Source organism: Odocoileus virginianus, chromosome 24 (genome assembly GCF_023699985.2).
Source record: "Odocoileus virginianus isolate 20LAN1187 ecotype Illinois chromosome 24, Ovbor_1.2, whole genome shotgun sequence".
Lineage (NCBI taxonomy): Eukaryota > Metazoa > Chordata > Mammalia > Artiodactyla > Cervidae > Odocoileus > Odocoileus virginianus.
This window is the reverse complement of record NC_069697.1, coordinates 12,035,560-12,050,908: the sequence shown is the minus strand read 5'-3', so window position 1 is coordinate 12,050,908 and position 15,349 is coordinate 12,035,560. Positions and strand designations below refer to the sequence as shown.

At 37.1% G+C, this 15,349-nt stretch overlaps 1 long non-coding RNA gene across 2 annotated transcripts in view; it reads right to left on the bottom strand.

Moving 5' to 3' along the window:
- The window catches only part of LOC110143077 (uncharacterized), a 55,757-nt gene extending 50,802 nt beyond the window's left edge, over positions 1 to 4,955 (bottom strand). For both annotated transcript variants that reach the window (XR_011483188.1, XR_002315482.2), the window contains exon 1: positions 4,889 to 4,955. This is a non-coding gene — a long non-coding RNA (uncharacterized lncRNA). The remainder of the gene's footprint in view (positions 1 to 4,888) is intronic.
- Between the last annotated feature and the right edge of the window lie 10,394 nt (positions 4,956 to 15,349).

Genomic DNA, 15,349 nt, shown 5'->3' with positions numbered 1-15,349 from the left:
CACAAGCTAGCTCCCTTTTAAGCGAGAGTTACATTTTCCATAACTGGAAGAAAACCCAGCTGAGTAACCAGTCAGAGAGCCTTGCAAAGTTCAAGGTATTAGAAGTTGATTACAATTCAAATGAGCTTATGTCAGTGATCAAGAGTCCATTGTTGTCATCTGAGTTTGGGCTGCATTAATAATTAAAATTAGTTTAATTGGGAAGCAAAATAAGTTTCCTCAGAAAATGATCCACACAGTTTAGATAACATGAATTATAAAAGTTGGGTTGAGGTTTGAATAAAACATTTATCTGTGATATTTTTATCTCTTTCTGTGTGGGGCAGGAAGCACCACACACTTGTATTTTATCCCCTCTTAACACTCCTTAAAAAAATTCTCATCCTGAATGGAAAAAAAGTTCTCAGCAAAAGGAGTTTATTTTGTTTCTGTCTGAGTTTTGAGGGAGATGTCTAGTTGTGTTTATTGTTTCTAAAAGTTTTGGCAGGACAAAGAAAAGCATTTTTGCTTATGAAAACCATAGTAGAAATTTGAATTAATACAAAGAGAATGAGAGCAAGTTTAGGCCATTCCTTTGAAGCTGGCTAGGCAATTCAAAGTCATAGGGCAGGGCATCAAAGAACCATTGCCTAGGAAGACGTCTCTCCACCCCACATCAAGCTCTGATATATTTGGGATAAATTGTGTATCTAGTCCAACAGGCTTAAAATGTTTTATTTCAGATTGGCTGAGGTTGGAGTTATTGTCCTTCTTATGACTTCAACATCATTTGTCTTTGTGTCTTTTTCCTCCCTGGTTGCCCTAGCTGATCTTTTCCAAGTCCCCTCCACATAAATGTATCCTTCTCCAAGTATCTTCCCTCTCATTTCTACTACCTCTGCCTTCTGATATTTTTTCTGTCACTGATCTAACTCACAGAATGATATGCACACATTATCATACACACAGCCTTCCACACACCACTGTGTTGGTAAATTTGACACAGCAATCCATCAAAAAAAGCAAGGAGAAAAGCAGCATATATTTTTTTAGATTTAAAAGATGATGCGTTCAAGAAAACAGTCTGTAAATCTGTGTTCTGTCAAGTGTTCTAATCCACTCGGCACTTTATATTAACTGTGTATATTAAAATTGGGCAATGAAAATTACAACAGATACCAAACTTCTTCTGACCTTCCCTTCAGATTCTAAGGCCCCTCATAGAGGGATATAACATAAAGAGGTCAGAGAAAAATTCCTAGAGGGAGTGATGTGTGAACTCAAAGTTGTAGGATGAGTAGAAAATATCTAGTTAAGGGTAGAAGGCAGCAGAAAATACCTAGTTAAGAGTAGGGAAAAGGAGCAATAGTGAGTATGAAGGATGGGAAGAAGCCCAGTGGCACTGCATGAGGAAGTTGGCAGACAATGAAGGCAGAGCAGTGCTCAAGGTTACATCACACAGGGTATTAAGGCCAAGGTGAGAATCCTGCTTTTTCTCCTGAAAGCAACATGCATCATTAAAGGGTAGTTAGCAGATGAGGAACATGATCAGGAATGTGTTCTGACAGATCACTCTGCAATAAAGTATGGACAACTGATTAAAGAAAAGTTCAGAGAAGTCTGGGGAAATTAGCTATTGAGAATCCCAAGATTGCAACAAGTACAGAAGGAAATGTTGTGTTGGCCATGCACATGAAAAAATAATATGAGGAATATTTAGGAAATGTGGCTGGCAGGACTTAGTAATGCATCAGTTATGGAAGATGAGGAAGAATGCTATGTCCAAGATGAGCATTGTTATTTCCTTGTAAAAATAAAAGGATTAGAGTGCCATTCACAGAGATCAGGAAAGCTGAGAAAGGAAGAGAACTGAGGGAGAATACCATGAGTTTATTATTTTTCATACCTTCTATTTGAGGTGCTTTATAGGTTGCCAAGAAGGGATATCAGAGAAGGGGCCAGGTAAGTGCATCTGTTCTCTCTGTATAGCTAATAATGATTGAAGTCATAAAAGTGAATGAAAACATAAGAGATGAGAATAGGATTCTACCACTAAGTGTAACATCAGAACTTAATGGCCTATAGTAATGAGCCTGAGAACAAACACAGTGAGGTAGGAAGAAAACCAAAGGGTGCTATTGCAAGAAATTCAAAAGATGAGAATTTTGCAATGCAAGAAAGTAGACGATAGAGCTGAATGTTACTGAGCAGCACAGTAAGAAGGGCATAAAAAATATTCTTTGAATTTAGAGACAGGAATGTGATTACTGATCTTATCAGTAGCCATTTTGATAGAGACATGCTTGATGCCAGATCAGTTAGAGAAGTAAAAGATAATAAAGGAATGCAGCTATCATATACATCTTTTTTGAGAAAATTGTATTAGGATGTTCTTCCTCTACATTTTGGTGAAATGACACAAAAACTCATACCCAGATCAGAAACATGAGTGTTAAGCTAGATTGATATGTCTAATTTACTATTGTACTCTAAGAACAAACTTTGCAGATTTCAAAGCAAACATGAAGACTTTCATAGCAAGCAGCATCTTAGACTAGAAGGAATTTAAGCCATGGATCTGAATCCCAAATTTATCAGTGACTAACTCTAAACTCTGAATAAGCTACTAAGCATCTTTAAGCCCTTATTACTTCATTATAAAACACCATGAATAAAATCTTTTGCAGAGAGCTTTTTTAGAAATTAGAGAGATTACTGTAAACTGCTTATAAAATGATAGCCATTTTAAATACTAAGACTAGACATCCTTTATCTTTGTCTCCTTTTCTTTCCCTTATCAATACTTATGTTTGGGTTTTTATCAGCTTTTGCCCAAATACTTCACTTTTTTTCCTAACTAGCCTTTCTTCTCTTCCAGACTGTTGCCAAGATGAACTTTCTAAAAGGCGAGTATGTTCATATTGCTGGCTTGGTTAAAACCCTTGAAATGTTTCAATAGCTCCCCCCTAGCTTCCAGAATAAAGTTCAGATTTCTTAGACTGTCATCATGTTGTGATACTTGCCCCAAAATCCTAGCTCTGTTTACTGCCATTTCCTCACATGAACACTTCTAATCAAGCCCCCAGAACTTCTTGCCATTCTCAAACACATAGAGTATATTCTTCACATTATCACAGAGGGTGTCCCCACTGTTCAAAGAGCTCTTCTTTCTGTCCCCTCTTCAAAACTAAACTGAATCTTCACTGTAACGATTTTCCTGAATCAGATTGGCATGGGTTATCCCTATGCTCCAATAACATCTGTGTATTTTCTTCTCTTATATAGTGGGTTAAGCCATAGACATTGGCATAGACTGCCCTTGTTCAAATATTGGCTCTGATATTACTTGTATGCCTCAAAGCTAATTACTCTTTCTGTGGCCCACTTTTCTAATCTATAAAACTAGGATCACTTTAAAAGAGTCACATTTCTGATTTGTTATTAGAAATATGAGCTAATACATTTAAAGCATTTAACACTCAAATGTTAGATGTTAATGTGAAGGTGGCATGTGAGCTGTTAAGAGAGAGGTCATGATAGCCTACTATTCTATGAGCTCCTTGGATCAAAGGTCTTCTATTGTTTGCTTTTATAATACCAACATATCACAATTGTTCCAAAGACTACTGCTGCTCAAGTAATGCTGAATAATGAAGTGGATACAATAAAAAATAAATTTCAGAACATTGCATCTGAGATCTGAAAGTGCCAATATGAAACAAGGATTAGCATGGACACAGAAAAATCTCTCCTAATAAATTAAGGAAAAGTATCTTTCTAGGGTGGCCATATGTTTATATCCCACAATTCATGTTTGCTGAAGAAATGAACTGTAGTAAATATTAGTAATAAACATTCCTTGAAGAGATAAAAATTACACATTATGGGAATTTGGATATGTCTTAATTGTAAATGTACTTTTTATTAACAGAGTAAATAAAATAATCATTTCTTAAAGCATCAGTTATTCCTATAAATTAGGTATATTTTAATTAAAAAAACTAATTTCTATTTTTAAAAGATATTCTTTTACAATATTAAATTTTGTAGTGTGGTCATTTGAAATATTCAGGTTTTAATTAAGCATATTATGAATAGCCCAAAATATGGTATACATTGTGGTCAATAATATCAGTGTACTTACTGTTATAAGAATAAACAGAATAAAAAATACATTTGTTTGGTTTCCTAACTTATTTTATATAATCTGAACTCAGCCCAGCAGCTAAGGACATATTCTCTAATTTCCAGTTAATCAATTTCAACAATCTGCCACTCTTCACATCCAAGTCTGTTCTCAGAAATCAGAATTATTTGCCTTACAAATTACAAGAATAATTCATAAGTGACCATCTTAGAAGATTTTGCTTCCTCCAAATAAAACAAACTATTAAGTGGCCATGAGCAAACTTACCTGTGGAAAGCATAGTAAATACTTCTCAGTTCCTCTTTTATAACTGTCTTTTGTCATTCTAGAAACTTCTGCAAAGGAACAACATAGTTCCAAAGTTTCTCATTTGAGAGAAGAGAATCATGATCCACACAGAACAGTAACACAAACATTTTTTTAAATGGTCAGTTATCAATATAGAATCTGAGGCCACTTAAAACCTTTTGAAGATCATTTTTCTCCAAATAATTTTTCTATTCTAATACTACCTATAACCTGGTTGACATGGACTCTTGCTTCAAAATCATAATCCACTGAGAAAAGAAAAGTCTTGACCACCTTACCTTGTTCATGGCCAAGTCCTGGTATTTTCTTTACTCTTGAGTTCCTAAACCTTCTAGTCAACTTCATTTTTTATCATTCACTTCACGTACTATTAGTTGTTCTATACTCAGCTTTCATATCTAACAATAAACATTACTACCCTGGTAATGACCAAAGTTCCCAAATATGACTCACCTTGCTCCTTGGAACTGTGCCTGCTGGGGTCACTTATCTAGCAAGAAGCCTTGCAAACTTCAGCCCTGGGAATAAAGATCAGATAATTTTAAAAAACAGGGAATAGAGTTTTGAATATTCATACATTTCTAGACAAAAGTATATTAAATTAACTTTCTCCAAGTTTGAAATATACTGATATTAGCATTAATACCAAAATGTAAGTTTAGATTTTAATATTCACCTTAAGTATCAAAATGCATATTTAAAAAAACTTGCAGGAATTTGAAAAATTAAGAATTCTAAGATATGATCTAAGACTACATAAATATAAAAATAGATATTCCTCCTATATATTCATCAAATACAGAACCTGAGCAAAGGAAATATTAAGACTGAAAAATTAGACACAAAAAGTTTTTGAAAAAGTATTCAAATCAGTGTTTCAGCTGTGCTAAGTTGAGCCAGCTAGACTTAGCCTTAATGGGTATGTGGTTCCAAATTATCCTCCATAATTTTCACCAAGTGTTTTATATTTCTGAATAGGAAAAAATAACCATATAAGTCACTTTAAAATGTGTGTTCTTTACTAACCAAGAACAAAAGCCATTCTTGGTTAGAAGCATGGATAGTAGAAGCATGTATATTAATAAAAATAATTCTGTTCTAAAATATAAAATTATTCATATTTTATCATAATAGGTATAATGTGAGAAAATTTGCCCTGATTCCATTTTTCACAATGTTAATCTAAAACTATTATATTAGTAATAATAACATTAATTATTCACTTCTAACTCACATTTTTATCCCAAGAAAATTATACAGTATCTTATTATAATATTTTGAACTTTACTCAAGCACCCACTGAATTTAATACATAGTCTAAATATGCCATGGACATATACAACTGTTTATAGTCAAAAATGATAAGAACTCACAGGAAACATGATTTAGGGAGTGTGATATTTCAGTTATTTTTCAATTAATACTAATGGATTTTGTTTGAGTAAATCACATAATTATTAATATTAAGCATGTTCATTGTTTCCAACTCAAAATCACCTTATGATTCTAAAAGAATCATCAAAATCTTTTCTTGAATTAGTTAAATTTTGACATCAGCAGTGAGACAGACCACGGCAGCAAAAATGGATTGAGATTACCTGCTTATTTTTATAGGCAGAACCAGATTCCATTTCTGGGATAATGTGGTCTTTAAATTTAGATACTGGAATATATTTAAGAACCAAATCGGTTCAATAAAATATTATAGATCAAGTGTACATTTTCACCTTCTGTCAAGGAGCTCTTTATTTGTATGATGAAAACAGTGGTAAGACATTATAAGTAGAAACCTATCATTTTCCATTGTTCTTTTTTTTTTTTCATTTATTTTTATTAGTTGGAGGCTAATTACTTCACAATATTGTAGTGGTTTTTCTCATACATTGACATGAATCAGCCATGGAGTTACATGTATTCCCCATCCCGATCCCCCCTCCCACCTCCCTCTCTACCCAATCCCTCTGGGTCTTCCCAGTGCACCAGGCCCAAGCACTTGCCTCATGCATCCAGCCTGGGCTGGTGATCTGTTTCACTATAGATAGTATACACGTTTCGGTGCTGTCCTCTCGAAACATCCCCCCTCACCTTCTCCCACAGAGTCCAAAAGTCTGTTCTGTACATTTGTGTCTCTTTTTCTGTTTTGCATATAGGGTTATCGTTACCATCTTTCTAAATCCCATTTATATGTGCTAGTATGCTGTAATGTTCTTTATCTTTCTGGCTTACTTCACTCTGTATAATGGGCTCCAGTTTCATCCATCTCATTAGAACCAATTCCTGCAGCACAATTCCAGAAAAATAAATGACCCAATCAAAAAATGGGCCAAAGAACTAAACAGACATTTCTCCAAAGAAGACATACAGATGGCTAACAAACATATGAAAAGATGCTCAACTTCACTCATTATCAGAGAAATGCAAATCAAAACCACAATGAGGTACCATTACACGCCAGTCAGGATGGCTGCTATCCAAAAGTCTACAAGCAATAAATGCTGGAGGGGGTGTGGAGAAAAGGGAACCCTCTTACACTGTTGGTGGGAATGCAAACTTCTACAGCCGCTATGTAGAACAGTGTGGAGATTTCTTTAAAAACTGGAAATAGAACTGCCATCTGACCCAGCAATCCACTTCTGGGCATACACACCGAGGAAACCAGATCTGAAAGAGACACATGCACCCCAATGTTCATTGCAGCACTGTTTATAATAGCCAGGACATGGAAGCAACCTAGATGCCCATCAGCAGACGAATGGATAAGGAAGCTGTGGTACATATACACAATGGAATATTACTCAGCCATTAAAAAGAATTCATTTCCATTGTTCTTGAACCTAATGCTTTAGGCTAACTTGTATGCAAAGAGAGAAAGCCAGAGGATAAGCAAAGAAAGACCAAGGAGAGATATATGTTATATGTTACATATTAACATAATATATATGTTATATATTACATATTAACATAATATATATGTTATATATTAATATAATCACAGTGACTGAAATTGAAAAGCAGTAAACACTCCAGCAGAAGAAACTCAAAATACAACTCACCTCTAACTACAGCTATTTTCTTATAAAAAGTTTAGTTTGAACAATATGAAGCATGCTCTGACTAAAATAAAGCAGGATGTGATGAACTTGATTCTCAGACCAACACAAGTTCTATTATCAACTCTGACTATATTATGTCAGATAGATTATTAAATATGAAAGAGTTTCAGTTCCCTTCATCTGACCAATAAGAATAAAGTTACTTGAAGCATATAGGAGAAGATTAATATGAAAGTATTTAGCCTAAATCTGGCAGCAACTTGGTATTTTAATACTGCAACTTTTTACCATTAATCAATCCTGGCTTAAATATAAGATCTTGGGCATATTTTCATTCATTACACCCTCTGCGTCAACTTCTTTTTTGGTAAATACAAACTAAATAGTAAAAAGTTCCCAAAATCAGATGTGTAAAATACAACTTTATTTTTAACTGCAATTATTGTTACTGAGATCCCCATTCTCTGGATAGTTAAAATGTTTAACTCTACCAATTCATGGTAATTAAATTACTTCTGTTTTAATAGTCTCAGAATTTCACCTCTCACACACACCACCACCATCAGCATGCACACACAAACATACACAGGCGTGGTTCGCCTTAATTTCTCCCAGAGTCATCACAGTCCTAGGGTGGAGTTATGTGTCATCCCAGCATTAGAAGCGAGGCATCTGGTCCTTATGCCAGTCCCTGGCTCCTCTGGTTCACATGGAAATGTAGTTCATGTTCCTCTGGCCCTCACTACTCTATTACCTTAAAGGACCCAGTTCATGTCTGTTTTCATTGTCAGAACCATGTTATCCACATCCTCTTTGTCCTAAACACAAGTCTTCTTCTGGTACCTTGATCCTGCTAAAAATTCTGAACATTTGCTGGGGACTCGTTGCTCAGAAATGTTGGTTATCTTCCCACACTATTCTGGGAGTTCATGATTTTGTGTAGTTGACCTCATACTGATTTAAAACTCCTTCAATCACAGCTAGTCTAATCCTGGGTGCCAACTGGGCATTGGGTTTTCCCATAAGACTTGCAGAATTCTACATTATACTGTGGGAAGCCAAGCAGCTAGTCTTTTCTTCTCATATCTGGGGATTTGTCTAGTCTACTCTCTGGGGCTTGGTTCAAAAATCAAGGGATGGGCACTTCCCTGAGAACCATTGTTTCTAAGGTCCAGCTACATTCCTTTGTGATCTCTCTTCCCATAAGCTAATCAGTCTAAACCTCCCTTTCCTACTCTAAGATATCAGTTCTTGGCTCCAATTCCAGCAGGCACTAGTTCTTCATAACTAAATGGAGCTTCCAAAAGTGAAAGAAAAAGGCACAAATTTCTTACAGTTAAAAAAGTCCAGTCTTTTTAAAACATCGTCTCCACCACAGGTTTACAGATATTTAGGGAATCAAGAATTTGACTCCTTGATTGTTTACCTTTTGTTTTATTCTTATCATCTCTGCTTTGAAGATACAGTTTATAGAAACCCTTCCTGCTCCCTCAGAGGCTGAGCCCATGAGAAAGTAATGGAAAAACATGGTTTCAACATCAAAACTTTGCTCAGGGCACTTGACACTGCCAAAGATAGTTAGACTAGACTCCAGAGCCTAGTGTTTAATAGCCCACTCACATGTGGCTTTCTGCCTCTGTAGTTCTTCACATGGTTCCTTCAAGTTCTTCCCTCCAGGTTTGTATATTCAAATCTATGGCATCCTAAGCTCAGTTCAAAGTGCTGCCTCTTCCAGGAAGCATCTCTAGTCAATAGAAATAGTAAAGATGGTCTCTTCTTCACCAGAAATTCTTACAGAGTCATATCTGTACCACTGTCATGAAGTAGAAAACTTCTCATTTATATTGGAATATTTCTGTTATATATTTTATTAGTGATATTTTAAGTCCCCAAAATGTATTTCTTCTGTCTGAGCCCTATATTTATCACTAGCTTGTGATTGTATCCGAATGAGATATCACATCAGTTTAATTCATAAACTGATCAAACCATTTAGCTTTCTCTAGGGTTTATTAACGGAGTAGGCAATGGCAACCCACTGCAGTCCTCTTGCCTGGAAAATCCCATGGATGGAGGAGCCTGTTAGGCTGCGGTTCATGGGGTCACGAAGAGTCGGACACCACTGAGCGACTTCATTTTCACTTTTCACTTCCATGCATTGGAGAAGGAAATGGCAACCCACTCCAGTGTTCTTGCCTGAGAATCCCAGGGATGAGGGAGCCTGGTGGGCTGACGTCTATGGGGTCACACAGAGTCGGACACGACTGAAGTGACTTAGCAGCAGTAGCAGCATTAGGGTTTATTAAAATGTGTAACATGTATTCTAATATTAAAATACTTAATTACATGTTAGTTTCCTAGCACTGCTATTGCAGAGTACCACAAACTGGATGACTTAAAAGAACAGAAACATGCTCTCAACAGATCTGAAGACAAGAGGCCAAAATCAAGGTGTTAGCAAGGCCATACTTCCTCTGAAACCTGTAAGGCAGAAATCCTTTCTTATCTGTTAGTTTCTATTGGTGGCCATTAATCCATAGTGTGGCTGAGCTTGCAACTGCATTACTTTAATCTCTACCTTTGTGGTCACATGGCTTCACCTTTATCTGTTTCTGTCCTGATATGGCTGTCTGTCCTCCTCCTTGTGTGTGTCTGTGGCTGAATTTCTCTCTTCATATAAGGACACTGGTCATCTGAATCAGGGCCTACACTAATGACCTGGGGGCTTCCCAGGTGGTGCTAGAGGTAAAAAACCTGTCTGCCAACTCAAGAGATGCGAGTTAGATTCCCAGATCAGGAAGATCCCCTGCAAGAGGGCCTGGCCACCCACTTGAGTTTTCTTGCCTGGAGAATTTCATGGACAGAGGAGACTGGCAGACTACAGTCCATAGGGTCACACAGAGTTGGACATGGCTGAAGCAACTTAGCAGGCATGCACTAATGACCTGATGTTAATTTGATTACATCTACAAAGACCCTATTTTAAATAAGTTCACATTACATAGGAACTGTGGATTTGGACTTCAACATACCTTTATGGGAAGATACAATTCAACCCATAATAATAGCTGGTAATGGTTGACAAATAGTGAAATACTTAAAACAGGACTTGTCTGTGGCTCACCTGATAAAGAATCTGCCTACAATGTAAGAGACCTGGGAGGGAAGCCAGGAGATACCTGGAGTAACAGGCAAGTTTGGCCTCAGAGTCAAAACGAAGTAGGGCAAAGGCTAACGGAGTTTTGCAGCACTAAATAGGCCAGCAAATTTGAAAAACTCAGCAGTGACCACAGGACTGGAAAAGGTCAGTTTTCATTCCAATCCCAAAGAAAGGCAATGCCAAAGAATGTTCAAACTACAACAAATTTGCCCTCATTTCCATGCTAGCAAAGTAATGCTCAAAATTCTCCAAGATAGGCTTCAACAAAATATGAACCAAGAACTTCCAGATGTTCAAGCTGGATTTAGAAAAGGGAGAGGAACCAGAGATCGAATTGCCAAAATCTGTTGAATCATAGGAAAAGCAAGAGAATTCCAGAAAAAAATCTGCTTCATTGACTTAGTAAAGGCTTTGACGGTGTGGATAAAACAAACTGGAAAATTCTTTAAAAAATGGGAATGCCAGACCACCTGACCTCTCTCCTGAAAAACCTGTATGCAGATCAAGAAGCAACAGTTAAAACAGGACATGGAACAACAGACTGGCTCAAAATGGGGAAATTAGTACGTCAAGTCTACGTATTGTCACCCTGCTTATTTAACTTAGATGCAGAGTATATCATGCGAAATGTAGGGCTGGATGAAGCACAAGCTGGAATCAAGATTGCAAGGAGAAATATCAATAACCTCAGATACACAGATAACACAGGCCTTAAGGCAGAAAACAAGGAGGAATTTTAGAGAGTGAAGAGCCTCTTGATGAAGGTGAAAGAGGAAAATGAAAAAGCTGGCTTAAAGCTCAACAAAAAAACAAAGATCATGACATCTGGTTCCATCACTTCACAGCAAATAGATGGGAAACAATGCAAACAGTGAGAAACTTTATTTTCTTGGGCTCCAAAATCACTGCAGATGGTGACTGTAGCCAGGAAATTAAAAGATGTTGCTCATTGGAAGAAAAGTGATGGCCAACCTAGACAGCATATTACAAAGCAGAGATATTACTTTGCCAACAATGGTGCATTTAATCAAAGCTATGACTTTTCTGCCAAGAGAATGCACTGGTCATAGCAAACACCTTCTTCCAAAAATGCAAGAGAAGACTCTACACATGGACATCACCAGATGGTCAACACCAAAATCGGATTGATTATATTCTTTATAGTCAACGATGGAGAAGCTCTATACAGTCAGCAAAAACAAGACCAGAAACTGACTGTGGCTCAGATCATGAACTCCTTATTGCCAAATTCAGACTTAAATAGAAGAAAGTAGGGAAAACCACTAGACCATTCAGGTATGACTTAAATCAAATCCCTTACAATGATACAGTGGAAGTGAGAAATAGATTTAAGGGACTAGATCTGATAGACAGAGTGCCTGATGAACTATGGATGGAGGTTCATGACATTGTACAGGAGACAGGGATCAAGACCATCCCCATGGAAAAGAAATGCAAAACAGCAAAACAGCTGTCTGAGGAGGCCTTACAAATAGCTGTGAAAAGAAGAGTAGCAAAAAGCAAAGGAGAAAAGGAAAGATATTCCCATTTGAATGCAGAGTTTCAAAGAATAGCCAGGAGAGATAAGAAAGCCTTCCTCAGTGATCAGTGCAAAGAAATAGAGGAAAACAATAGAATGGGAAAGACTAGAGATCTCTTCAAGAAAATTAGAGATACCAAGGAAACATTTCATGTAAAGATGGGCTCAATAAAGGACAGAAATGGTATGGACCTAACAGAAGCAGAAGATATTAAGAGTTGGCAAGAATACACAGAAAGACTGTACAAGAAAGATCTTCATGACCCAGATAATCAGGATGGTGTGATCACTCACCTAGAGCCAAACATTCTGGAATGTGAAGTCAAGTGGGCTTAGGAAGCATCACTATGAACAAAGCTAGTGGTGGTGATGGAATCCCAGTTGAGCTATTTCAAATCCTAAAAGATGATGTTGTGAAAGTGCTGCACTCAATATGTCAGCAAATTTGGAAAACTCAGCAGTGGCCACAGGACTGGAAAAGGTCAGTTTCCATTCTAATCCCTAAGAAAGGCAATGCCAAAGAAAGTTCAAACCACCACACAATTGCACTCATCTCACACACTAGTAAAGTAATGCTTAAAATTCTTCAAGCCTGTCTTCAACAGTACATGAACCATGAACTTCCAGATGTTCAAGCTGGTTTTAGAAAAGGTAGAGGAACCAGAGATCAAATTGCCCTCATCTGATGGATCATCAAAGGAGCAAGAGAGTTCCAGAAAAACATTTATTTCTGCTTTATTGACTATGCCAAAGCCTTTGACTGTGTGGATCATAATAAATTGTGGAGAATTCTTAAAGAGATGGGTATAATAGACCACCTAACCTGCCTCTTGAGAAACCTATATGTAGGTCAGGAAGAAACAGTTAGAACTGAACATGGAACAACAGACTGGTTGACTGGTTCCAAAATACATCAAGGCTGTATATTGCCACCATGCTTAATTAACTTATATGCAGAGTACATCATGAGAAACACTGGACTGGATGAAGCACAAGCTGGAATCAAGACTGCTGTGAGAAATATCAATAACCTCAGATATGCAGATGACACCACCCCGATGGCAGAAAGTGAAGAACTAAAGAGCCTCTTGATGAAAGTGAAAGAGGAGAATGAAAAAGTTGGCTTAAAGCTCAACATTCAGAAAACAAAGAACATAGCATGTGGTCCCATCACTTCATGGCAGATAGATGGGGAAACAGTGGGAATAGTGTCAGACTTTATTATTTTGGGCTCCAAATCACTGCAGATAGTGACTGCAGCCATGAAATTAAAAGGTGCTTACTCCTTTGAAGAAAAGTTATGACCAACCTAGACAGCATATTAAAAAGCAGAGACATTACTTTGCCAACAAAGGTCCATCTAGTCAAGGTTATGTGTTTTCCAGAAGTCATGAATGGATGTGAGAGTCTGACTATAAAGAAAGCTGAGTGCCAAAGAATTGATACTTTTGAACTGTGGTGCTGGAGAAGACTCTTGGGAGTCCTTTGGACTGCAAGGAGATCCAACTAGCCCATCCTGAGGTAAATCAGTCCTGAATGTTCATTGGAAGGACTAATGTTGAAGTTGAAACTCCAATACTTTGGCCACCTGATGGGAAGAGCTGACTCATTTGAAAAGACCCTGATGCTGGGAAAGATTGAATGCCAGAGGAAAAGGCAATGACAGAGAATGAGATGGTTGGATTGCATCACTGACTCAATGGACATTAGTTTGAGTAAACTCCAGAAGCTGGTGATGGACAGGTAGGCCTGACATGCTGCAGTCCATGGGGTCACAAAGATTCGGGCACAACTGAGCGACTGAACTGAACTGAATGGATGGTTTTTCCAGTAGTCCTATACAGATGTAAGAGTTGGACTGTAAAGAAGGCTGAGCACCAAAGAATTGATGCTTTTGAACTGTGGGGTGTTAGAGAAGGCTCTTGAGGGTTCTTTGGACTGCAGTGAGATCAAACCAGTCAATCCTGAAGAAATTCAAACCTGAATATTCATTGAAAGGACTGATGCTGAAGTTGATGCTCCAATACTTAGGCCACCTGTAACAAAGAGCTGACTCATTAGAAAAGACCCTGATTTGGGAAAGATTAAAGGCAAGAAGAAGGGGACAACAGGAGATGCGATGGTTGGATGGCATCAAAGACTCAATCAACATGAGTTTGAGCAAGCTCTGGGAGTTGGTGATGGACAGGGAAACCTGGTGTGCAAAGAGTCAGACATAACTGAGTGACTGAACAGCAACAACATACTTGAAATATATTTGAATAAAAAAGTTGTTCTTAACATGAGATGTTCTCATTAACAGTACCTACTTTATATGCCCCAGCTCATCAGCAACATGTAGCAGCATGATCCTTGCATTAATCAAATAATCCATCTGAATTTAAACAAGCCTGCCTCTATATTACTGCCTAGTAGTTCTCTTTCTCTCTGAAATCATCCCTCATTTTTATTTTTAAGCTTTTGCTCTGAAGCTGACTGCTATTGTGACTTTCCTGTTAAAGGTCCAAATCAAATCCATTTAATCAGTAATGGAATTGGGCCCATTAATCTAGTTCATTACACATCACAGAGAAAAATCAAACTGAAAAGAAATAAGAAATGACACTGTACAATATATTCACTTGCCTCTCTTAACCCAAGCCCTTGGGTTAGCTGTTCAATTTCATTGCAAATGATTTAAGATAATTCATATTTATCAACCTCACACTGTGTCTAGATAGTTGTTGAAGCATCTCTATGGGATATGCCACTGTATTGATATAAAAATATTAAAAACCTAGCTCTGAAAACTGAAAAGCACTGCACCACATGAATTGTGTGTGTAATTATTGATAGTGACATAAAAATTCAAGGCTGAGCCATTAATATTATAGATCAAATGATATCTGATTGGTGATTGCAACTAAAATTGCTTTCAACGAAAGAGTGAATGATTACATTTTATCACATTCCTACTGCAAAATACTAAACTCCCAGAATATTGTTTTTTTTTAATTGTATCACTTACATTTGGTGTTATTTTAAAGTGCCATTCAAAATGCTTTATAGCTATGGTGAGAGATCCATAATGGCATTTTCAACATAATGCATGAGAAAGTAACACAGAGATAATGTTTGATGTAAATAATTTTGAAAGCATTTCCATCTGAAATATGTCTTTT